This window comes from Gastrolobium bilobum, unplaced genomic scaffold, assembly GCF_033153095.1.
Source record: "Gastrolobium bilobum isolate Gb01-03AN ecotype WA unplaced genomic scaffold, APGP_CSIRO_Gbil_v1 utg34968, whole genome shotgun sequence".
Taxonomy (NCBI): Eukaryota; Viridiplantae; Streptophyta; class Magnoliopsida; order Fabales; family Fabaceae; genus Gastrolobium; species Gastrolobium bilobum.
In genome coordinates, this window is record NW_026897662.1 from 81,224 (window position 1) to 87,307 (window position 6,084).

General features: G+C 30.8%; 1 protein-coding gene across 1 annotated transcript in view; it reads right to left on the minus strand.

Annotated features, from left to right (window-relative positions):
• Positions 1–240, minus strand: part of LOC133309120 (clustered mitochondria protein-like) — a 52,020-nt gene extending 51,780 nt beyond the window's left edge. The window contains exon 1 of the mRNA XM_061509858.1: positions 74–240. The gene's annotated coding sequence lies outside the window, so the exon portion shown is untranslated. The remainder of the gene's footprint in view (positions 1–73) is intronic.
• Positions 241–6,084: the final 5,844 nt, after the last annotated feature.

Genomic DNA, 6,084 nt, shown 5'->3' on the forward strand with positions numbered 1-6,084 from the left:
AAAACATTGACAAATAAGGATTCCATTTTCTCCAAAATACTAAAGAAAAATAATACAACATAAGCTTTATTACCAGCAAGAATATGACTTGAACCAATTGCAGGAGAAGTATGGATTAGTTAAGAAGAAGCATACAAATAGAAAAAGGGTTCTTAGAAGTTTTTGGTTAAAGAAGGCTTTGAGGTTTGAGGGACAAAGACAGGAAGAGAAGCACAGCAAGAAGTGGCTGAGAGGCGGCTTCTCATTTCTATGAGAGAGATGAGAGAGAAATGGAAGAACAAAAATAGAGTATTAAGATTTCAATCATTTGGAACCCATATTGGTTATGGGCTTGGGCCTTTTATTCTTTTCTTTATTTTATTTCTTTTTATCAGTATCTATTGGGGGGAGGATTTCTTCTCTTGTACTAAATACTAAGGCAGTGTTTGGTTGAAGATTTATTTTGGAATTGATAGGAAAGTATAAATGGCTATTGGAAAATATCATATTTGATTCAAGTTTTTTAAAAAAATACTAGGCAAATAGGATAGATGAGAAAATGACTTTTGTGTTGATTTTTGGATGAAATTCACTGTTATAGAATACCACTTGAGATGTGGTATTTTGAGATAACTAGGGAAGTGAAAAAACAGGTGCGAAATTTCTTCCGAACATAGATTTTGCAAATTTAAATAAATTTCTCTAGTAATATTTCGGTCAACCAAACAATTTTTTTTACATTTTTCTACCAAACTCAGTTTCCAACTATTTTCCTAGTATTCAAAAAATTTCTCCTCAACCAAACGCCCCAAGAATATTTGTATTCGTATTATAATTACGATATATGCTGACTAATAACAAAGAACGCGACATTTTAGTATCACAATTTTTTAGTACATAATTCTTGAATCAGATGATATGAATATAATAATCACCAAAATATTAAGTAATTATAATCATAGGTAAGTATCGAAAAAAAGTTTACCAGGGTAAAATATGCTTATTTCCAATAAAATATAACTTTTTTAAAACTTAAATGTGCCTTTTATTATTAGGAATTCAGGATAGAGTTTTACGCTGATATTATGTGGGAAGGAGTTTATGAACAAAGGATTTTTAAAGAATTCCAAGCATGACTTAACGAAAGAGTTTAGTTATCGGAGAATTAAAAATTTGATTTTCTTTTCTTTTCTTTTTTCATGTTCGTGATTATACAAAAAAAAGAGCGAAAGGATAAAACAAATTGAAACAAACTCACACTAATGCAATTTAATGATCATTTAGTTATCGGAGAATTAAAAATTTGATTTTCTTTTCTTTTCTTTTTTCATGTTCGTGATTATACAAAAAAAAAGAGCAAAAGGATAAAACAAATTGAAACAAACTCACACTAATGCAATTTAATGATCATATATATATATATATTGGTGGACTCAAAAAAATTTATTTATATATACACACTCAGTGGAAAAAAAATTAAGAAATTTTTAAATGCATTCAAAATCAAAAGAATATAAACAATAAAAGAAAATGAGTAAATTTCTCCACTTAACAAGCTTTGGCTTTAAGTCAGCTCCAATGATGTCTGGATCTTAGCAATTATAAAGGGAAGTGATATTCGCCTGACCTTAAACTCTTCAAGGGATTTTATAGTTGACTTCACCTTCTTCTTCGGCCCAAATCCAAGAATATAATGTCATTTCTCTATCAGTCTAGAAGTGGCTAACCTTGGAATTCCCATATTTTCAAGGTAATCTATAAAAAGCTTGATGATTCTAGCAACTTGCATCCCAAAAATTATGAGTATCTAGTTAAGACCCCTCTAATTTCTCTTTTTTTCAACACCAATTCCAACCAAATAAGCAATCGATGTGCTCATGGTTCCCTCAAATTTAAATCCCAGCACTTTAGGGAAGTTGACAAAAAAAAATTGTTCATACTTACAATCATTTGCCCCTAAATAGGTCTGCCAATATATATATATATATATATATATATATATATATATAGGCTTATCATTTCTCAAGCTGCTTGAGATAATCTTATCTCCGGCTAGTAAATCATAACCGTACAAAGATGGATCAATGGTGATAAAGGAAGAGAAAGAAAAAGGGAATCATAACCATTCAAAGGTGAATCAATTAATATAAGAAAATAAATAAATAAAACGACGTAGTTTTGAGGTAGCCGAAACCGGAGATAAACTTATCTCAAGCTGCTTGAGAAATGTTTTTCCCTATATATATATATATATATATATATATATATATATATATATATTCTTTATGATGTCATGCTTGCTTCCGGCACTACAGAGAAATAAATCTTGATCAAACCTATATTTGCCCAATGGATACAATTTGCTCATGGTAAAACTTAATATGGGTTCAATGTACTTTTATCTTCAACAAATAGTTTGGCATTCAATACGGGGCGAAGCATATGGTAGCCTGGTTGGTTAAATGCCATTAATGAGAATAGTAATTCTCTTTCTTAACAATAGGGCCCGGAGACTTCTTGGTTCATTATGTTATTTCCTTATTTTACATACCACAACATTGATCTTAGAAAAATGTGTTTTGGATGCGCGCGGTTCCAAGTTAATGTCGGATAAAAAGGATTTTGGTTATAGTTTTCCTTGCAACGGTCCAGAACGAGGTGGTACTTGTGATATTTCGGCGTGGAATGCATTTTATTTGGCAGTTTTCTAGATGTTAAATACCATTGGATGGGTTACTTTTTATTAGCATTGAAAACATGTTACACTATGGCGGGGTAATATTTCACATTTTAATGAATTTTCTACATATTTGATGGGAAGGTTAAGAGATCTATGGTTAAATTCTTTACAATTTATCTACGGCCAAACTCATACTCAGTATCTAGCAATGCAATATCATGTCAAACACTAGGAATCACTAAGTAAGAGACTTCCCTCAATCATTTATATCAGGCTTTTTCCCTCGAAAGTGCTCTGATACTGTAAAATGTAACACCACTTGTGCATCCGGTTTGCTAACATCATAATGGTATTAAGCGCAGCAAATTAATCAAATAAATGCAGAAGCTAATCATCGTAATTCATAATTAAACTCATGTAAAAACGTGAATAAACTTTTTCTTTTCCATATAGTTTACAATTCGCGTAGCTAATCTTACCTTTACCTATTATCATGACCACCATTAATTGTTCACTTATAATATCCATTTATGTCTGAGTTATCCACCAATTATTTTATTTATTCTACTTAACCATCCACTAATTAATTATTCATTTCATGCCAACATTACCAAATCCTTCCATTATCTAGTCATTTATGACATAGTAACACATACACACCCTAAGACATCCAATAACGTCTAAATTATTTATTATAGCTACTCTCATTTTCCTTAACCTTTATTAAGCCACCACACTTCGTAGAGATGGATTTAAGCCTTTCATATTTAAATTTCATAAGGCCTACAAGCATTTCTTTTAAAATGTTTGTTTTTTTGCTTCTGTTTGCCCAGAATATCCTGTTATTTGTCGGGGATATATCTGGATATGTCATATCCGGATATTCCATGACAATGGCGAAATGGAATATCTTTCTTCGAGCTGAGGGTTTAGATTCCAACTCTTTACCTTATATCACTTCATCTTGTACTTAGTGGTCTTCACCTAAGAGGTATACAACAAGTGTCAACCATGTATTTGGTTTAATTAAGCTATTTCATACCTTTCTTAGCATCTAAGTTATCATATCTTAAGGAACTTAAACAACAGTTATATAACAACCCTCAATATCAAGTTAGGTTAAACGAGAAAATCAAGCAAGTGTTCAAAATATCAAGTCAAGTTACAAGGAATCAAGTAGTGTATGTTCAAGGAAATTGTGATAAGTTGTGTTAAATAATGATCAATTGATCATGAAATCAAGATGATAAGATATACAAGGATATAATTTATGCCAGACAAGTCTAATAGGACCCTAATATAAATATAAGGTATATGTGAGGATATAGATGTTATTATGTGAAAAGTTAAGATTAATTTGGTAATTGACCAAGGTTAGGTCAAAGCTTGATTTTGATGATGTAATTAAATTCTATAGTAAATTTCATGGGTTCAGAGTGATCCTACTATGATCAAATGATGTTTAGATTAATTTCTAAAATTGAGTCAAAGTAAGATTAATGAAAGACCAATGGAAATTGGTTTAAGTCAAAGATGGATACAAAATTGTCAAGTTAGTAACATAACTTAACTTTGGGAATTCTTTGCATAATTCTTTAGGTGTATGTGATTCTATATAACCTTGAATGATTTATATTCAAGAAGGTCAAAGTTGGATGAAGACCAACCAATTAGACTTAAGTTTGACAAGTCTTGAAAGAATAGACCAATGGATGTTAAGTTTGAATATTCAAAAGTTGTTAAATGTATAAATAAGAAATCCTAGTCATTTTCTTTCATGTGAGGTGGCTAAGTTACTTGGAAGGATTCTAGAATGTTGTATAAGTGATGACAAGGTGAGTGTGTAGAAAAAGAACTAATAGAATTTAACCTTTTGGTGCAAAAGTCAATAAAAATGGCTATAATATCTTTTAAGTGTTTATAGGTTGTTTTCTTTCTTATTCTCTTCATCTTCCACAAAAATTATGCACATTTTCCCTCCTTATAGACTAGCCACCACTCAAGAGCTTTGAGAGCTCATATTTCTTAGAAAACCTCACAAAAACATTAAGATTATTTCACAAGAAATCTTCCTTAAAACCTTAAGAACCTTTCTATGGTTTTAGTTTCTTCTTTGAAGTCTTCAATCTCTTGATTTCTCTTCATGAAGACTATGACCTATGTATTGTTCATGGGTCTAAAGATGACTTTTTTCATGGTTTGAAGCTTGGAGAAGGATCTCTAGGTGATTTGGAGTTCATTGGTGTCAAGAAACTCATGTTAAACGGTTGTTTTTTAAGTTATGATTTTAGGTTTTCTTGTTGAATATGGCTGAACATGGATGATGTTAAATCATGTGTTTAATATGTATTTTGATGTGTAATTACGGGCTTTGATGTTCATGGAGTTGATTGAATTAAGGTTGAATCAATGAAAGTTGAATAAAATTCGTGAAACCCTAGAGAGGTAAATCTGACCTCTTTTTGAAAAATTCATATCTGGAGTTTTAGAACTCCAAATTGAGTATGGTTTGTTGAAAATTAAAGGTACATATGTCTAGTATAACATGTCAAAATCCAGGGAAATTGGATCAGAAATGAATTTTTCGTGATTAGAATAGTACAAGATGTCAATGTTGAAAATTGTGTGTGCATTTTGGCTATATTGAAATAATTGTGCAAATTAAGCATTTAATTCATTGGCTATGTAAAACAATGATCCATAGGACACTTTTTTTTTGTAATTCCATAGGACATTTAATGATGATTGGTTAGTGTTTAAAACAAAGAAAATGAGTGAGATCATATTTAGGTCTTGTAAGTAGGCTTAAGGTATTAAAACCTTGTTTTAATTAATATTCATGTGGAAATAGTAATATGTAATAAATTTGAATACTTGGAGTAGTTGTTTATGACTTGTGTGGTGGCATGAATTGGTATTAATTATAATTTGGATGGTACAATAGGTTGAAGAACGAGAATCAAGTAAGCATTGGATTTGAGTTTTTACAGATAAGCTCTTGGTTTCAGAATTTTCTCTGTTCTTATTATTCCACCAAAGTCTATTAAGGATGATGGTTGTAACAGCCCAATTCGTGACCGGTTAGTTAACATGCATATGGTATATAAACACCGCATAATTAAATGCTTAAGTGGAAGACTTAACCTATGAAAGTATCACTGTTATCCACGTAACTAGTGACTTAACTTTTTCTTTTAATTATCTTTATACATTCCATCGCATAATTCCCTTTTAAATTATTATAATCTGTACAACACATACCTGCACAGACCCCTTATTCATTCTTTCAGTAACTGTCTTTGACATTCAAAATACTATCCAGATATGTTATCTTGTACCATTCCGAACAGTGTCTTACGGACAGCATAACGATTGTAAATTGGGCTTAACTAGGGATTAATTCCCATAATTATGTTATACCTGAA